The 19,005-nt window shown below is 46.9% G+C and overlaps 1 protein-coding gene across 3 annotated transcripts in view; it reads left to right on the top strand.

The window, feature by feature from the left end:
• Positions 1–19,005, top strand: part of LOC127046325 (uncharacterized) — a 52,120-nt gene that overhangs the window by 6,253 nt on the left and 26,862 nt on the right. The window contains exons 1-2 of one of the 3 annotated variants that reach the window (XM_050943222.1): positions 11,937–12,021; positions 12,545–12,639. The exons of 1 other annotated variant lie outside the window; for it this stretch is intronic. The gene's annotated coding sequence lies outside the window, so the exon portion shown is untranslated. Of the gene's footprint in view, positions 1–11,936; positions 12,022–12,544; positions 12,640–19,005 lie in introns of those variants that run through there. One more of the 3 variants, XM_050943221.1, reaches the window with a different exon arrangement.

Below are 19,005 nucleotides of genomic sequence, written 5' to 3'. Positions count from 1 at the left end.
AAACTGCTCAGCTCCACTCCGCTCTGCTCACTGTTCCGTGGGCTGCTCCAACTGTGGATAGAGTGGAGAACAGCGATAGATCTTCAGGCTCCCCTACTAGTTAACATAGCACTCAGCTCAGTAAGTTTTGCTCTATTAGTGATTTCAACTTGTAGTAGGGGAGCCCCAGTGCTGGTACACTATTGGCCTAAAGTGAATTCAGTTCAGCAGCCTCTAGGTGGACTCCTAATGGAATTAAAATTAGCTCTGCTCTTCAACAGTAGAGAGAGGAGGAGGAGGAGGAGGAGGAGAAGAAAGAGGACGAGGTGGTGGTGGTACAATTGGTGTTCCAGGCCCTCAAAAAGGGCCCATACTATCAAGTACACATACCAGTCCCCAACCTCTCTCCCTTCACTGGGTTTTGGAACCCATGTCCCTTGTCTAGCGAGTGCTACTTAGTTGATGGTGAGATCCTCTGTCATAAAACAGGTTCATAGTCCCTCATTCACATAATCAGGGTAACAACACTTTATTCCTCCTGCCCCAATAACAGAGAAATTGAGGATCCCACAGCTGTCAAATTGACCATTTTAGGCTGCCGTGAGCTATGTTAGGTGGGGTGGGTATACCTATGCAAAGAAGATCAGCCCCTGAAATACTTTTCCACACTCGCCATAATTCACCACCAGATGTCAGGGTAGAGCTCATCCTGACTCCGCTTACACCAGTGGATGAATCTTCTCCAATTCCATATGCCAAGAGAGCTGCAGATGGCTCCTGAATTAATCTCAGAACATGCTGGAGCCCAGTGGGGGGTTAGGGATTGGGGAGAGACCCCACTCCCAACCTACTATCTAAACTATCTATGCTAAATTAACTATAACACTAACTATAAATTGTAATAACTAACAAAAGAACTAAGGGAGCACTTGCTGAGCAAGTGAGCACTGTTCCAACAGCCATCATGGACGGTAAGAAGAAATTGAAGGGGAGTCAGGTTGGCAGGGTCATATATTGAACACCTTGAAGGCACCACTCCAGGGAGCTCCACAGCCAACCTGATGGGAGCTGCTAAGGGAAAACTTTCTGAAAACCATGCAGACGGCGCGCACACGCCTGATTGGAATGGACGTGAACAAGCACTCGAAGAAGAATAAAGTATAGTGACAGAGGCTTGTGGATAAGGAAGTTTGTATGAAATTTGAGGATGAAGGTTGAGCAACAACCAAACTGACCACGATGATGTCAGTGAGGCTTGGGGGGAAATATCCAAATTTATTACAGAAAGTGCAGCTAACTGTAGCCAAACCAATAGTGGGAAATTTCATGGCAAGGAAACGTGGTGTAGTCCAATGATGTGTAGGAGTTGTGACAGGATCAGGGCAGATGGTTACAAGAGAGTGTTAGGAGACATATTAGTCCCAGATTAAGTAGCTCCCTTTTCACTGGGTAAGGTAACTTGCTGGAACCAATTAAGGCAGGCAGGCTAATTAGGACACCTGCAGCCAATGAGAAGAAACTGCTAGAATCAGTTAGGACAGGCTGGCTAAGCAGGGCACCTGAGTTTAAAAAGGACCTTACTTCAGTTTGTAACGTGCATGTGAGGAGCTGGGAGCAAGAGGGACTAGGAGCTGAGAGTGACAAGGTGTATTGCTGAGTAGTACAAGCATTATCAGACCAACGAGAAAGGTCCTGTGGTGAGGATAAAGAAGGTGTTGGGAGGAGGCCATGGGAAAGTAAGCCAGGGAGCTGTAGCTGTCACACAGCTGTTACAGGAGGCGCTATAGACAGCTGCAGTCCACAGGGTCCTGGGCTGGAACCCGCAGTAGAGGGCGGGACCGAGATCCCCCCAAACCTCCCAACTGCTGATCAGACACAGGAGGAATTGACCTGGACTGTGGTTTCTACCGGAGGGGAAGGTCTCTGGGCTGTTTCCTGACCCACATGGTGAATCTCTGAGGCAAGCAAATCTGCCAATAAGCGCAGGACACACCTGTAGACGAGCGGACTCACGCCTCCAGCACCTCCTGCTGGTGACTTCCAGGAATTAGCTCGATTCAGCTCTGGAGCGCCCTCTGCAGGTCGGTGATCCACCTGTCCTCTGGCCCCCATGTCCCTCCCTGGACCCAGTGCCCTTTTACATGGGGTGCTGCCCCCTGGCAGTAACCTCTTTCTCTCAGAGTCTCTCCTCCTCGGGGAACCCCCACCCTCTATCCTGACCTTGCCTCAGTATATGGCTACTGCCAGTCATTGTCTAGCCCCACACCCTGGGGCAGACTGCAGTATCAGCCTACTCATCACTGGCAAGGAGGGCTTGGATCTGCTGCCTTGGCCTACCCCTTGGCTGCACTCTGCAACCCCCAGTACCTGTTAGCCCAATGCTAGGCCGCAGCCTGGGGCTTTCCAGGCTAGAGCTCCCCAGCATCTCTACCTCTCCCCAGCCCTGCTTCACTCAGGTACCTTGTGTCTAGCTCCCTGCAGCCAGGCCCTTCTCCCTCTACAAACAGAAGCTCCCTGCAGCCAGGCCCTTCTCCCTCTACAAACAGAGAGAGACTGTTTGAGTTTCTGACTCACAGGGTATGTCTACACTATGGGATTATTCCGATTTTACACAAACCGGTTTTGTAAAACAAATTGTATAAAGTCGAGTGCACGCGGCCACACTAAGCCACATACATTAATGTGTTAATTCGGCGGTGTGCGTCCATGTACCGAGACTAGCGTCGATTTCCGGAGCGTTGCACTGTGAGTAGCTATTCCGTAGCTATCCCATAATTTCCGCAGTCTCCTCTGCTCCTTGGAATTCTGGGTTGAGATCCCAGTCCCTGATGGGGCAAAAAACATTGTCGCGGGTGGTTCTGGGTACAGCCTCACCCCTCCCTCCAGCAGGCAACCGTTTCGCACCTTTTTTCCTGGGTGAACCGTGCAAACGCCACAGCACAGCAAGCGTGGACCCTGCTCAGATCAAGACCACAATCGTGGATGTTGTAAACACCTCGCGCATTTTCGTGCAGTCTATGCTGAACCAGGACCTGCAAAGCCAGTCGAGGAGGAGGCGGCTATGGCAGAGCGACGACGAGAGTGATAAGGACATGGACACAGAATTCTCTCAAACTGCGGGCCCCTGCGCTTTGGAGATCCTGCTGGTAATGGGGCAGGTTCTAGCCATTGAACCCCGATTTTGGGCCTGGGAAACAAGCACAGACTGGTGGGACCACATAGTTTTGCAGGTGTGGGACAATTCGCAGTGGCTGCGAAACTTTCGCATGCGTAAGGGCACTTTCATGGAACTTTGTGACTTGCTTTCCCCTGCCCTGAAACGCCATAATACCAAGATGAGAGCAGTCCTCACAGTGGAGAAGTGAGTGGCAATAGCCCTCTGGAAGCTTGCAACGCCAGACAGCTACCGGTCAGTCGGGAATCAATTTGGAGTGGGCAAATCTACTGTGGGGGCTGCTGTGATGCAAGTAGCCAAAGCAATCATTAAGCTGCTGCTATGAAAGGTTGTGACTCTGGGAAACGTGCAGGTCATAGTGGATGGCTTTGCTGCAATGGGATTCCCTAACAGTGGGGAGGCGATACATGGAACCCATATCCCTATCTTGGCACTGGAGCACCAGGGCACCCACTACATAAACCGCAAGGGGTACTTTTCAATGGTGCTGCAAGCAATGGTGGATCACAAGGGACGTTTCACCAACATCCACGTGGGATGGCCAGGAAGGGTTCATGACGCTCGCATCTTCAGAAGCACTGCTCTGTTTAAAATGCTGTAGCAAGGAATTTACTTCCCAGACCAGAAAATAACAGTTGGGGATGTTGAAATGCCAGTAGTTATCCTGGGTGACCCAGCCTACCCCTTGATGCCATGGCTCATGAAGCCATACACAGGCAGCCTGGACAGCAGTCAGGAGCTGTTCAACTACAGGCTGAGCAAGTGCAGAATGGTGGTAGAATGTGCATTTGGCCGTTTAAAGGCGCGCTGACGCACATTACTGACTCGCTCAGACCTCAGCCAAACCAATGTCCTCATTGTTATTGCTGCTTGCTGTGTGCTCCACAATCTCTGTGAGAGTAAGGGGGAGACCTTTATGGTGCAGTGGAAGGCTGAGGCAAATCACCTGGCTGCTGATTATGCGCAGCCAGACACCAGAGCGATTAGAAGAGCACACCAGGAAACGGTGCACATCAGAGACACTTTGAAAACGAGTTTCATCACGGGCCAGGGTACGGTGTGATTGTTGTATTTGTTTCCCCTTGATGACCCCCCCCCCTTGATTGACTCATTCCCTGTAAGCAAACCACCCTCCCCCTTCGATTACAGCTTGCTTAAGGAAATAAAGTCACTATTGTTTAAAAATCATGTATTCTTTATTAAAAAATCATTATAAAAAGAGAGAGAGAACTGACAAGGTATCATGGGTGTGGTTTGGACCGTGTCTCTCCACGCAGTAACCTTCTTTCCGCCCACTCTCAAACTTTCCCTTCGCTCCAAGGGTATTTGAGAGGCATCCGGGCCTGGGGATCTTTGGTGTGATGGTGGTGTAATGAATTGCACTCGCATGGTGTTCTTGGGACAGTTGGCCTTGATATGTCCCAGTTCATTACACTTAAAGCATCTTCCATCTGATGGGTCACTGGGCCGAGGTGAGTTACTGGAGACTGGTGAGGTTGAAGGGTAGGGTATCTGTGGCTTTACTTGGGTGGTATGTGGGGTCTTTGGCTGTCCTCGGTTGTAGGGTTTATGGTCTGTGTGCCCCCTGTGGTAATCGTTCCCCTTGACAGTAGCTTTCTTGCTTTCTGCCAGTTCCATCCATTTGGCTCCAATCTCCCCCGCTTCAGCGATATCTTTGGGTTTTCCATCTTGTATGTACCGTGTGATGTCTTCAGGAACACCATCCAAGAACTGCTCCATTTGTATGAGGAGGTTCAGTTCTTCCAAGGTTTGAATGTTGTTTCCTGTTAGCCAGGCCTCATAGTTTTTTTGCAATGTAGTAGGCGTGTTTGGGAAATGACACCTCTGGTTTCCACTTTTGGGTTCTGAAGCGCCGACGGGCATGATCTGGAGTTATCCCCATCCTGTATCTGGCCTTGGTTTGAAAAAGTTTATAGTCATTTATTTGCTGCTTAGGCATTTCAGCTGCCACCTCTGCTAAAGGTCCACTGAGGTGTGGCCTTAATTCTACCATGTACTGGTCTTCGGGGATGCTGTACCCAAGACAGGCTCTTTTAAAATTTTCCAAGAAGGCCTCGGTGTCATCACCTGCCTTGTAGGTGGGAAATTTCCTGTGCTGTGGAGCAATAATTGGCGCCGGGTTGTTAGGGTTGGCTGGCACATGCAGCCCAGCTTTTGCCAACTCCAGTTCATGTTTTCTCTGTTTTTTCTTCTCTTCATTCTCTTTTTGTTGCTTTTCCATTTCTCGGCGGTGGGCCAACTCTTCTTCTGCTTGTTTCCTTCGGTAGGCCACCTCTTCTTCTTCTAGTTTTCTTTTGTGTGCTGCCTCCTTGGCTGCCTCTTTGGCTGCCTGTTCTCTTTGGTAGGCTGCCTGTTCTCTTTGGTAGGCTGCCTCTTTGATCTGTTCTTCTCTTTCTTTCATCTCCATCTCTTTTTGTTTTATTTCCAGTTGTCACCTGTGTTCAGCTTCTTTGATTTGTTCTTCGGCGTCAATTTTTGCCTTAGAAGTCATGGTTCCTGTTTTCTTGTGTTGGGGTGCCCTCCGGTGTTTATCTTCTGAACTGCAGGCTCTGTTCCCTCCTGGAGTCTGCCTAGCAACAGTGCTTTTTTCCTTTTCTCTCTCTAGCTAATGTTCAATGAAGGGAAACCAGAAAAACCACTTTATTTGCATGCATATAAGTGCTGGTACTTGCCTCCTAATGGGAGGGCTATTGCATGACAAAAGACCCTCAACAGTTTCTTAATGGCTTCTCGCTTAACATGCAAGCCACAAACTGCCAGAGAGAGCAGAAAAAAAAATTCTCTCTGGTTCCCTTTTAAAACCAACTGTTTCTCTCTGCTAAAAAGCCCTTAGCAGAGAAAAGAAAAATATAATATTCCTACTGGCTTCTGGATTCTGTCTATCTCCCACCGCTGCCACCATGTAATAACCTTAGTCCCAGATTTGGACCTTAGCGTCCAAAATATGGGGGTTAGCATGAAATCCTCCAAGCTTAGTTACCTGCTTGGACCTGGTACCTGCTGCCACCACCCAAAAAATTAGAGCGTTTTGGGGCACTCTGGTCCCCCTGAAAAACCTTCCCTGGGGACCCCAAGACCCAAATCCCTTGAGTCTCACAACAAAGGGAAATAATCCTTTTTCCCTTGCCCCCTCCAGGTGCTCCTGGAGAGATACACAGACACAAGCTCTGTGAATCCAAACAGAGTGAATCTCCCTCTCTGTTCCCAATCCTGGAAACAAAAAGTACTTTCCTATTCCCCCAGAGGGAATGCAAAATTAGGCTAGCAATCCAACACACAGATCTCCCCTTGACTTCTTCCTCCCACCAATTCCCTGGTGAGTACAGACTCAATTTCCCTGAAGTAAAGAAAAACTCCAACAGGTCTTAAAAGAAAGCTTTATATAAAAAGAAAGAAAAATACCTACAAATGTTCTCTCTGTATTAGATGATACAACACAGGGTCAATTGCTTAAAAGAATATTGAATAAACAGCCTTATTCAAAAAGAATACAAATCAAAGCACTCCAGCACTTATATTCATGCAAATACCAAAGAAAAGAAACCATAGAACTTACTATCTGATCTCTTTGTCCTTACACTTAGAAACAGACGATTAGAAAGTAGAACTACTTCTCCAAAGCTCAGAGAAAGCAGGCAGACGACAAAAGACAAAAGACACTCAATTCCCTCCACCCAAAGTTGAAAAAATCCGGTTTCCTGATTGGTCCTCTGGTCAGGTGCTTCAGGTGAAAGAGACATTAACCCTTAGCTATCTGTTTATGACAACCCGCCCCCTTGATTGACTCATTCCCTGTAAGCAAACCACCCTCCCCCTTCGATTACAGCTTGCTTAAGGAAATAAAGTCACTATTGTTTAAAAATCATGTATTCTTTATTAAAAAATCATTATAAAAAGAGAGAGAGAACTGACAAGGTATCATGGGTGTGGTTTGGGAGGAGGATAGGAGGGAAGGAAAAGGCCACTAAAAATATTTCAAAGTAATGACAGCCTTTTGGTTGAGCTGTCCATGGGGGGTGGAGTGGGCGGGTGCACGAAGCCTTTCCCCACGCGTTCTTACACGTCTGGGTGAGGAAGATATGGAACATGGTGAGTGGTGAGGGTGGTTACACAGGGGCTGCAGCGGCACTCTGTGACCCCGCTGCTCTTCCTGAAGCTCCACCAGACGTCGGAGGATATCAGTTTGATCACGCAGCAGCCCCAGCGTTGCATCCCACCACTGCTGATCTTCCTGCCTACACCTCTGATCTTCCTGCTGCCACCTCTCATCTCGAGCGTCTCTCCTCTCCTCACGTTGGTCCCTCCTGTCCTCACGTTCACTGGCATCTTTCCTGTAATTTGATACCACGTCCTTCCACTCATTCAGATGAGCTCTTTCATTGCGGGTTACTTCCATGATTTCCGAGAACATTTCGTCTCACATCTTTTTTTTCCCCCTCCTTATCTGAGATAGCCTTCGGGATGGAGTAGGGAGGCTTGAAAAATGTGCAGCTGCATGAGGGAGGTAAAAAAGGGAGAGAAGTATTTAAAAAGATACGTTTTACAGAATAATGGTTATACTCTTTCACAGTGAACAACACTATTCACCTTACATAGCACATGTGATTTCACTACAAGGTCGCATTTTGCATCTTAATATTGAGTGCCTGCGGCTCTGGTGTTAGAGATCTCACAGACGCAAGTCCGGGCAGCAGAATTCAGCTTGCATGTGGCCATGGTAAGCCATTGTCTTTCGGCTTCTGCAGCCTTCATACACATAGTGCCCTCCTTTCCCAAATACCAAGCAAAGTCCGTTCAGTGCTGCTTCTTTCCTGTTAACACGCAGCAGCAGAAACCACCCCCCCATCCAATTCTCTGGGATGATCGCTTTACTCCTCCCCCCACCGCGTGGCTGGTATCATGGAAGATCACTGCTAATCACCCCCCTCCCCCCCTCACCGCGTGGCTGGTAGCAGGGAAGATCCCTGCTAGCCAAACGAAAAAAACTCAGCGCTATTATCCCCCTCTCCCCCCGCTTGGCTACCTGCAAGGAAGGATTTATTTTAAGCAACAGGCAAACAGCCCAGTAGGAATGGCCATCTCTGTCCCCTTAATTAAATTCCTGAATTTCAACCAGGTTACCATGAACGATATCACTCTCTTGAGGATAACACAGCAAGATAAAGAACGGATGTTGCTTGAATGCCAGCAATCACCAGGACCATACGCAGCTAGACTTTGTCATGCAATGATACCAGATTACTTGCTACATGCATGGAGTGGTCAAGTGTTCTACCATGGTGGACGGAATAAGGCTGCCTTGCCCAGAAACCTTCTGCAAAGGCTTTTGGAGGTCCTTCAGGAGAGCTTCATGGAGATTCCCTGGAGGATTTCCGCTCCATCCCCAGACATGTTAACAAACTTTTCCAATAACTGTACTGGCCGCGAATGCATCCCAAGTCCTCAGGGAAAATCAATCATTAAAAAACGCTTGCTTTTAAACCATGGTTTATATTTACAAAGGTACACTCACTAGAGGTCACTTCCATGGCTTCATTGTCTGGGCTAGTGGCTTGGGAGGGCTGGGAGGGTAATTCCGTCTGGGTGAGAAAAAGCTCCTGGCTATTGGGGAGAACGGAGTGCTGTGTGCTCTCTGCAAGCTCATCCTCCTCATCTTCCCCATCCGCAGAATCCTCAGCCATGGCTGAGATTACCAATCCCACCTCAGAATCCACCAACGGGGTGGGGTAGTGGTGGCCGACCCCCCTAGAATTGCATGCAGCTCAGCGTAGAAGCGGCATGTTTTCGGCCCTGCCCTCGACCTTCTGTTTGCTTCTTTGGTTTTCTGGTAGGCTTGTCTGAGCTCCTTAACTTTCACTCTGCACTGCACTGAGTCCCTGGTGTGGCCTTTCTCCATCATAGCCTTGGAAATTTTTTCAAATGTTTTTTCATTTCGTCTTTTGGAACAGAGTTCTGTTAGCACAGAATCCTCTCCCCATATAGCGATCAGATCTAGTACCTCCTGTGCGGTCCATGCTGGAGCTCTTTTTCGATTCTCAGGAGACGGCATTGTTACCTGTGCTGATGAGCTCTGCATGGTCACCTGTGCTGGTGAGCTCTCCATGCTGGCCAAACAGGAAATGAAATTCAAAAGTTCACTGGGCTTTTCCTGTCTGCCTGGCCAGTGTATCCAAGTTCAGATTGCTGTCCAGAGCGGTCACAGTGCTGCACTGTGGGATACCGCCCGGAGGCCAATACCATCGATTTGCAGCCACACTAACTCTAATCCGATATGGTAATACCAATTTCAGCACTACTCCTTTCGTCAGGGAGGAGTACAGAAACCAGTTTAAAGAGCCCTTTATATCAATATAAAGGGCCTCATTGTGTGGATGGGTGCAGCGTTAAATCGGTTTAACTCTGCTAAAATCGGTATAAACGCGTAGTGTAGACCAGGCCACAGCCTCTTACAGGGGCCAGCTGGGCCTGATTGAGTCAGCTAAGCCTACTTTCCCCAATCAGCCCAGGCTTCTTGCCACAGCCCTCTTCTGGTCTGTTTTAAGCCCTTCAGGGCAGGAGCAGGGGTCCACCCTGTTACACCACCAAGGTAAAGGAGGAATTTTGTCACAGAGGCAATAAAGAATAACAAAATGTTTAAGCAATGGCAGAATGCAAGGATGGCGGGAAGTTATGAGGAATACAAGCCAGTAAAGAAGATAGCCAAAAGAGCGGTTGTGATGTTACTTAATTTAGGGCTCCCATACTCTACCCTCCCTGGGGCTGGGATTCCAATGGCCTGCTACAGCTTAGCAGGACCTTTTCCCAGTGAACGAGCCTTCACACAGTGAACATCCTTAAACATGTACATGTATGTATTATCAATTAATCAGTGGAATACACATGCCAAGCATCTAATGCTCACCACTCCCAATAAAGTAGCTGGACATCTTCCGAAGGCCACTCAGTGTCATATCTTGTATGGGGCTCCAGCTTCTGCACAGTATGATTGTGCAGGGGTTAAGAGTTATGGCAGCTTTGGTCTTGACCTGTGTCCCAGAATTAAGTTTCAACAGGCCTCTCATCTGACCTTCATTATATAGTGAAAATGAAAGTCCTATTTATACCTTAACCAAATATTTTAATCAAAGTGTAACTATACAATAATGCTAACCAATCATAACACCTATTGGGCTAAAGCAATATTCCTAGCAACAGCAAAACCTCATAATTTCTACTTATCAACAAAAGCAACATTTTACAAGAAATTAACACAGACATCCAGTAAGAAACTTGCAGAAACTCAAGGTTAGCTGTCCATACTCCCTTCCATTCCTATCAACCTGTGATTTTACTGAATCTATCCCTGTTAGTAATGCTGCAGCTGATACGTCTCCATCTGTCTAAGCAAAGGCCACATGGTGGCAGGTATAATAGGCTGGGGAAGGCTGTGCCTCCCCAAACAGCCCCAAGTGGCCCTGCCCATGCTGTGCCCTGAGGCTCCCTCCTGCTTGCCCTTCCCCCTGAGTCCCAGCCCAGGGAGGCTGCTACTCTTCCAGAGAGCCTGCTGGGACGAGGAGTAGGGAAACTGGGACATGAAGTGCTCGAAGCTGGGGCTGCCCAGTGCTCGGGGGAGGCCCTGGCACTGGGGCTGCACCGCCCAGTGCTCCAGTGCTAGGGGTGCTAGGACCACACAGTCTGGCACTCTGGGGCTGGTGGCAGAGTGGTGGCACCACCCACCAGCCTGCCCGGTGCTCCGGGGGGCAGGGGAGAGTGTGCACCACCCACCCTGCACCACTCACCCTCCTGCCTAGGGTTGCCAGGTGTCTGGTTTTCGACTGGAACACCTAGTCTGGTTGGTGGCACAGGCAGGCTCCCTCCCCGGCTCTGTGCAACTCCTGAGAAGCTGATGACATCTCCCCCTGGATCCTAGGCGGAGGGACGGCCCCAGGGGCTTTGTGTCCTGTCCCCACCCCCAGAAACCACAGCCAATGGGAGCTGAGGGAGCAGTGCCTGCAGACATGGGCAGCGTGCAAGGCCACGTGGTCACGCCTCCATGTAGGAGCTGGAGAGAGATGTTGGAAGCTTCCCACGAGCTGCCTGAGATAAGCACTGCCTGGAGTCCACAACCCGAATTCCCTCCTGCTTCAGCCCTGAGCCCCCTTCTGCACGCCAAACTCCAACCCCATCCCAGAGTCCACACCCCCAGATGGAGCCCTCATCCCCCTCTCACATCTCAACCCCCTACCCCAGCCCAGAGCCCTCTCCTGCACCCCTCATCTCCAGCCCCACCCCAGAGCCTGCAGCTGGAGCAATCACCCCTTCTTGCACCCTCCCCCCAGCCAGTGAAAATGAATGAGTGAGCAAGGGTGGGGGAGAGTGAGCAACTGAGGGAGTAGGGGTGGAGTGAGCTGGGGGGCGCAGCCTCGGAGAAGGGGTGTGGCAGGAGGCAGGGCAAGGGTGTTCAGTTTTCTGCAAATAGAAAGTTGACAACCCTACACCTGCCCAGTGTTCTGAGACTGCAGAGGGCCGTGCACTGCCCACCCAGCACTCCAGGGCTGGAGGTGCTTGAGTGGCCCAAGGCTTGGAGGGGGGCGGCTGGCAGCCATGAGGGTCTCTGGGCTTTGTGAGGAGAAAGGAGCAGGAGGGGCAGGGCCTCAGATGGAAAGAGTGGGCCAGGCTGGAGGCTAGGCTTCCCGAGCCCATGGTTCACCCACCGCCAGGCAAGGCAGAATTCCCTTGACTCTAGTTTTTTATTCCAACATATGGTGGCTGAGCATACAAGGTGGCTGCAGTTTATACTAAGTCCATACACAAGATGGCTGTGCATCACGTCAAGTCCAGGCCTCTCATTACAGTGGAAGCTACGGGTCAGGAATTTAAAGCCTTTATATGCATGTGATACTCTGTACCTTGAGGGGAACACCCAGTACCCCAATGTTCATCCTTGTAAAATGATTGTGTGGTATCCAATGCAAAGTGTATCATGTCAGGTGTCTTTGGAAGGCTCATGATGCACTGAGCATGGTTGTTTAGTAATTGTTACAGTAATGTTTTAGTAATATTGTAGGTTATATTTTCATGTATATAGTTATGAAGCTGAAAATGTATCCTCATGGCTTAAAGCAAGCCCAGGCAAAATCTCTCCAAGAGAGTTCACACTTCATCAGGGCAGGTATGGGACAAACCCAGCCCAGCCTCACAGGAACAAAGGACGCTGGCCTAGGCAGCAAGAAAAGAATCTGTTAGACTCTCAAGTGAGTCACCCTCCTTCCTTTGGCCAGTTTGGAACTGTGATGAAGCAGGGGGGCAAAGCCAAGAGGGAAGAAAGGACATGATAAAAGGGAGAGATGTTTGCCATGCTCTTCCTCTCTCTTTCACCTCCATTTACAGACACCACACCAACCAACTGAAGTGCTGATCAAAGGGGAGAGCCTGGCTGAAGAGCAACCAGTTAGACTGTGGTGAGAAGCATCTAAGTTTGTAAGGTATGACAAAGTTCCTCCTCTACCTTGGTGGGTCCTGCGCTTATTGGCAGAGTTTGCTCACCTCAGTGATCTTCCCCACAGTCTGGGTCAACTTCTCCTGTGTCTGATCAGGAGTTGGGAGGTTTGGGGGGAACCTGGGCCTGCCCTCTACTCTAGGTTCCAGCCCAGGGCCCTGTGGATTACAGCGGTCTATAGTGCCTCCTGTAACAGCCGCATGACAGCTACTGCTCCCTGGGCTACTTCCCCATGGCCTCCTCCAAACACCTTCTTTATCCTTACCACAGGACCTTCCTCCTGGTGTCTGATAACGCTTGCACTCCTCAATCCTCCAGCAGCACACCCTCTTACTTTCAGCTCCTTGCGCCTCTTGCTCCCAGCTCCTCACACGCACTTCCTCTCCTCTGGCTCTCCCCTCCCTGACTGGAGTGAGCTCCATTTTAAACCCAGGTGCCCTGATTAGCCTGCCTTGATTGGCTGCAGATGTTCCAATTAAGGCAGACAGGCTGATTAGTTCTAGCAGGTTCCTGACTACTCTAGTGCAGCCCCTGCTCTGGTCACTCAAGGAACAGAAAACTACTCATCCAGTGACCGGTATATTTGCCCTCTACCTGACTCCTGTACCCCACTGACCTGGGTCTGTCACAAAGGGCACTGAAAGTGTTAAGATCAGCTTAGAATGCGTTTTGCTTTTATTTCATTTGACCAAATCTGATTTGTTATGTTTTGACATAATCATTTAAAATCTATCTTTATAGTTAATAAATCTGTTTGTTTATTCTACCTGAAGCAGTGCATTTGGTTTGAAGCGTGTCAGAGACTCCCCTTTGGATAACAAGCCTGGTACATATCAATTTCTTTGTTAAACTGAAGAACTCATATAAGCTTGCAGTGTCCAGCGGCCATAACTGGACACTGCAAGATGGAGGTTCCTAGGGTTGTGTCTGGGACCGGAGATATTGGCTAGTGTCATTCGGTTGCAAGTATCTGGGAGCAGCTTACATGCCAGAGGCTGTGCATGAACAGCCCAAGTGTGGAGGTTCTCACAGCAGAGCAAGGTAAGAGTTAACGATTGGAGTGACCTAGCACATCACTGGTCCAGATAACACCAGAGGGGAACATCACCATGCGGAACTACTAACAGCTGCAATTGTTTTATGTGAGCAGAGCTTACTAAAGGCCCCAGTTGTTTTGCCAGTGGCAAGCAGAGATCAGGCCTCAGAAGCAGTTCTGGTCATTTGAGCAGGAGGTAGAGCAAAAGCAGCAGCTGGACGCAGCCACATAAGGCAGATCAAAGTGGCATCAGATTTGCTCACAGAATTCACGGCTTCCAAACAGGAGGGCAGCAGAGCAAGCAGCAGAGTGAAACCAGTTGTGTGTACTGCAGTGGGAGAAGGGGAAGTCGTAGCAGTTTAGTTTGTGCTATGCCCAATTTACTGCATATTCATTTTGTTGATATAAATAGCAGAAACATCTCCCTCTTTTTGGATTTTGCTGTACAATGCAGACCCTATACTGAGATCTTGTGTATCTCTGATGTGTGGAGAAAATAAGTTCAATATGGATTCTGGCTGACCTCTTCACTCTCTCTCACACTACTTCTTCCCTTCCTGCCATTACTCATACTGTATTCCCATTAGGGAGACAATTTCATGTGCCAGTTCCTTTAATATTCTTGGATGAAGATTATCTGGGCTCTCCGATTTTGTCCCATTAAGCTGTTTGAGTTTGGCTTCTACCTCGGTTGTGGTAATATATCTACCTCCATAGCCTCATTCCCATTTGTCATCCTACCATTATCCCTAAGCTCCACATTAGCCTCATTAAAGACTGAGGCAAAGTATTTGTTTAGATATTGGGCCATGCCTAGATTATCCTTAACCTCCATTCCATCCTCAGTGTTTAGCGGTCCAACTTCTTCTTTCTTTGTTTTCTTCTTATTTATATGGCTGTGGAACCTTTCACTATTGGTTTTAATTCCTTTTGCAAGATCCAACTCTACATGGCCAAGAATTCCAGAATATTTCATGTACTTTGTGAAGAAATGGGTTGTGTAAACAGTAGTCTGTTGTCTCATACCGAAGTTAGATGTCTCTTACGTGGCAAAATCCTGATGCACTTGTTTGAGCTTGTTTTTTTCTTGTTTTTTTCAACAGCCCCCCTTTCCACCTTGCCAGCTGTATCATGTCTTGCTCCAGAGCCTAGCTTATTTAACAGACATTTTCTCAAGGATTAATGACCTAAATGTATCTCTTCAAGGCCTCAATCTAACAGTTTTCAGCCTGCAAGACCAAGCTGAACCCATGATAAAGAAGTCTCAGTTCTGGGAAGGGTGTTTAGAAAACAGAGTTTCAGTACTCTTCATGACTTCCTGGCAGAACATAAATTTTGGTTGGATCAGTGCACTAAAACCAATATAACTGGACACCTAAAAGGACTTTACAGACATTCAGGGAATACTTTCCAGCTATGTCAGGCAATAATGACTGAATTCGCAACCCCTTTGATGATACCACTTTCTCAACGCAGATATTGAGCACTGAGAAAAAAGAGAAATTGATTGAGATCTCTGGTGATTATGAACTGAAAAGGAGTTGATCAACTTTTGGCTGAGTTTAAGGAACGAGTACCCCCTGCTGGCAGAAAAAGCTACTACAATTTTGTTACCGTTTTCAACAACAAACTTATGTTGAGAAAGCATTTTACTAGTATGCACATCTGACAACCAAATACAGAAGCAGATTCAGTGCCGCACCAGACCTGAGTCTCTTTCTCCAGTGGTTCCAGACTTCCAAGAGCTATGCAAATCAAAGAAAGTGCATCCATCACACTGAGGAGATTTAAACTTCAAGACTCCTTATGAGAAATGGAAAGGGAGGTGGATATTTTTTGCTGTTTCTAAAATTAAATAGGCTGCAAGTGTTTTTAAAATTATTAAGAAAAATAAGTTTAAGCTGTGTTATAGTCCTGTGTGGTTTGCCTGGACTGCTCATGACCCGAATGCTTGTGGGAGGGACTCTTTATTTGAGTTGGCTTCTTAAATACATACCTTCATGCTAGTTCACATCTGGTACTCCGTGATGAAATATGTAGGAGCCTTGTCCTATAACAGGCGTAATTGAAGTGATATGAGCTACAAAAGTGAAATCTTGGAAGAGTGTTGCCATTTTCATAATGTAGGGGGTTGCAGGTTGTTAAAGTTTGGGAACCACTGCTGTACGCTAAACCCCAAATCTTGTTTAAAACAGCTTAATGTTAAACAATAACAGGGTCATTGTTAACACTTTGGGCCCATATACTCCATCAAAATTAATACAAGAACTCCCTTGTTCAGGATCCTTCCCCTTCTTGTCTGTGGTCTATGTATGGATCAAGCACAATCTGGCTCACAATAAGTAGGAAATAATTGTAATAACATTCAATATAGCATTTAGAACTCAGAGAAATACACAAGCAGCTGGGCAGCATTGGAAGGGCCCTGGGCATTACCTTTCACATTTTTTTCCTGTGTATTTTTAAGAAGGAAGTATTCTTGGAATTGGAAGACTCTAGTATGATTCATACATTCTAGGACTGGAAGGGACCTCGAGAGGTCATCGAGTCCAGTCCCCAGGCCCTCATGGCAGGACCAAATACTGTCTAGACCAGGGGTAGGCAACCTATGGCACGGGTGCTGAAGGCAGCAGGCGAGCTGATTTTCAGTGGCACTCACACTGCCCGGATGCTGGCCACCAGTCCTGGGGGCTCTACATTTTAGTTTAATTTTAAATGAAGCTTCTTAAACATTTTAAAAACCTTATTTACTTTACATACAACAATAGTTTAGTTAGCTATTATAGACTTACAGAAAGAGACCTTCTAAAAACATTAAAATGTATTACTGGCACGCAAAACCTTAAATTAGGGTGAATAAATGAAGACTCGGCACGCCACTTCTGAAAGGTTGCCAAACCCTGGTCTAGACCATCCCTGATAGACATTTATCTAACCTACTCTTAAATATCTCCAGAGATGGAGATTCCACAACCTCCCTAGGCAATTTATTCCAGTGTTTAACTACCCTGACAGTTAGGAACTTTTTCCTAATGTCCAACCTAAACCTCCCTTGCTGCAGTTTAAGCCCACTGTTTCTTGTTCTATCCCTAGAGGCTAAGGTGAACAAGTTCTCTCCCTCCTCCTTATGACACCCTTTTGGATACCTGAAAACTGCTATCATGTCCCCTCTCAGTCTTCTCTTTCCAAACTAAACCAACCCAATTCTTTCAGCCTTCCTTCACAGGTCACGTTCTCTAGACCTTTAATCATTCTTGTTGCTCTTCTCTGGACCCTCTCCAATTTCTCCACATCTTTCTTGAAATGCGGTGCCCAGAAATGGACACAATACTCCAGTTGAGGCCTAACCAGTGCAGAGTAGAGCGGAAGAATGACTTCTCGTGTCTTGCTTACAACACACCTGTTAATGCATCCCAGAATAACGTTTGCTTTTTTTGCAACAGCATCACATTGTTGACTCATATATTTAGCTTGTGGTTCACTCTAACCCCTAGATCCCTTTCTGCTGTACTCTTTCCTAGACAGTCTCTTCCCATTTTGTATGTGTGAAACTGATTGTTCCTTCCTAAGTGGAGCACTGCATTTGTCTTTGTTAAACTTCATCCTGTTTACCTCAGACCATTTCTCCAATTTGTCCAGATCATTTTAAATTATGACCCTGTCCTCCAAAGCAGTTGTACTCCCTCCCAGTTTGGTATCATCTGCAAACTTAATAAGCGTACTTTCTGTGCCAATATCTAAGTCATTGATGAAGATATTGAACAGAGCCAGTACAAAAACAGACCCCTGTGGAACCCCACTTGTTATACCTTTCCAGCAGGATTGGGAACCATTAATAACTACTCTCTGAGTACGGTTATCCAGCCAGTTATGCACCCACCTTATAGTAGCCCCATCTAAGTTGTATTTGCCTAGTTTATCGATAAGAATATCATGCGAGACCGTATCAAATGCGTTACTGAAGTCTAGGTATACCACATCCACCGCTTCTCCCTTATCCACAAGACTCGTTATCCTATCAAAGAAAGCTATCAGATTGGTTTGACATGATTTGTTCTTTACAAATCCATGCCGGCTATTCCCTATCACCTTACCACCTTCCAAGTGTTTGCAGATGATTTACTTAGTTACTTTCTCCATTATCTTCTCTGGCACAGAAGTTAAACTAACTGGCCTGTAGTTTCCTGGGTTGTTCTTATTTCCCTTTTTATAGATGGGCACTATGTTTGCCCTTTTCCAGTTTTCTGGAATCTCTCCTGTCTCCCATGATTTTACAAAGATAATAGCTAGAGACTCAGATACCTCCTCTATTAGCTCCTTGAGTATTCTAGGATGTATTTCATCAGGCCCTGGTGACTTGCAGGCATCTAACTTTTCTAAGTGATTTTTAACTTGTTCTTTTTTTATTTTATCTTCTAAACCTACCCCCTTCCCATTAGCATTCACTCTGTTAGGCATAGACACGATCACATAGTGCAGGCCAAATCAATACAGTCATCAGCAATCTTTTCAAAGCTTATTAGTTGTACAAGGCCAGATTCTGCCCTCAGTTGTACCCAGACAACACCTCTGAAGTTGAGGAAGTTAAATAGGTATAAATGAGGCCATCAGGAGTACTTGTGGCACCCTAGAGACGTGCCCAAATGCTTTAAAGTGAGGACAAACTATATACAATGCAAGAAAAGAAGAGCTTTATTGCTCAGCAAGAAATCAAACTAATTAATGACAGTTTGGAAGTATTGTAAGCAGCAGATAGGACTAAAAATGAGTCTGCTATAGCATATATAGTACAACTGTAGTATCCTATGTGAACAAGAAAAGAAGCATGATAACAATGGATATTAGTTCTTAGAAAAAACTGATCCTCAAAACTGCACGTTCCAAGAAAAAAAATGCATTGATAGATTTGCTGTGTCAGACTTCGTCTGTCTCAGAAAGCTGCTGTAAAACCAAATGTGGTTATTCTCTTCACCACTTTGAAAAAAAACAGTACATTGAAGAAACATCTCAGAAGAACTTTTGATATCAACACTTCATTGTCACAGCCTAATTTGTTATTTTTGCATTGAATTAGGAGTTAGACAATATTTAATTTGCACTCCTTAAAATCTATTGAGATTAGACCCAAAACTCAGAGCCAAACCCATGCTTAGCATTTTGGTTCTAAGTGAGATACAAAATCTAAAGAGGCCTATTTTCCAGGTCCAAGTGAGTTGGAATCTAAGCTGGTAGAAATTTTATCAGATCGCTGTTCTAGATTTCTACCATTTGTAGGGTTGCCAACTGTCTAATCACACAAACTCAAGCACCCTTGCC

Source organism: Gopherus flavomarginatus, chromosome 3 (genome assembly GCF_025201925.1).
Source record: "Gopherus flavomarginatus isolate rGopFla2 chromosome 3, rGopFla2.mat.asm, whole genome shotgun sequence".
Taxonomy (NCBI): domain Eukaryota; kingdom Metazoa; phylum Chordata; order Testudines; family Testudinidae; genus Gopherus; species Gopherus flavomarginatus.
This window is presented reverse-complemented; position numbering and strand designations above follow the sequence as displayed.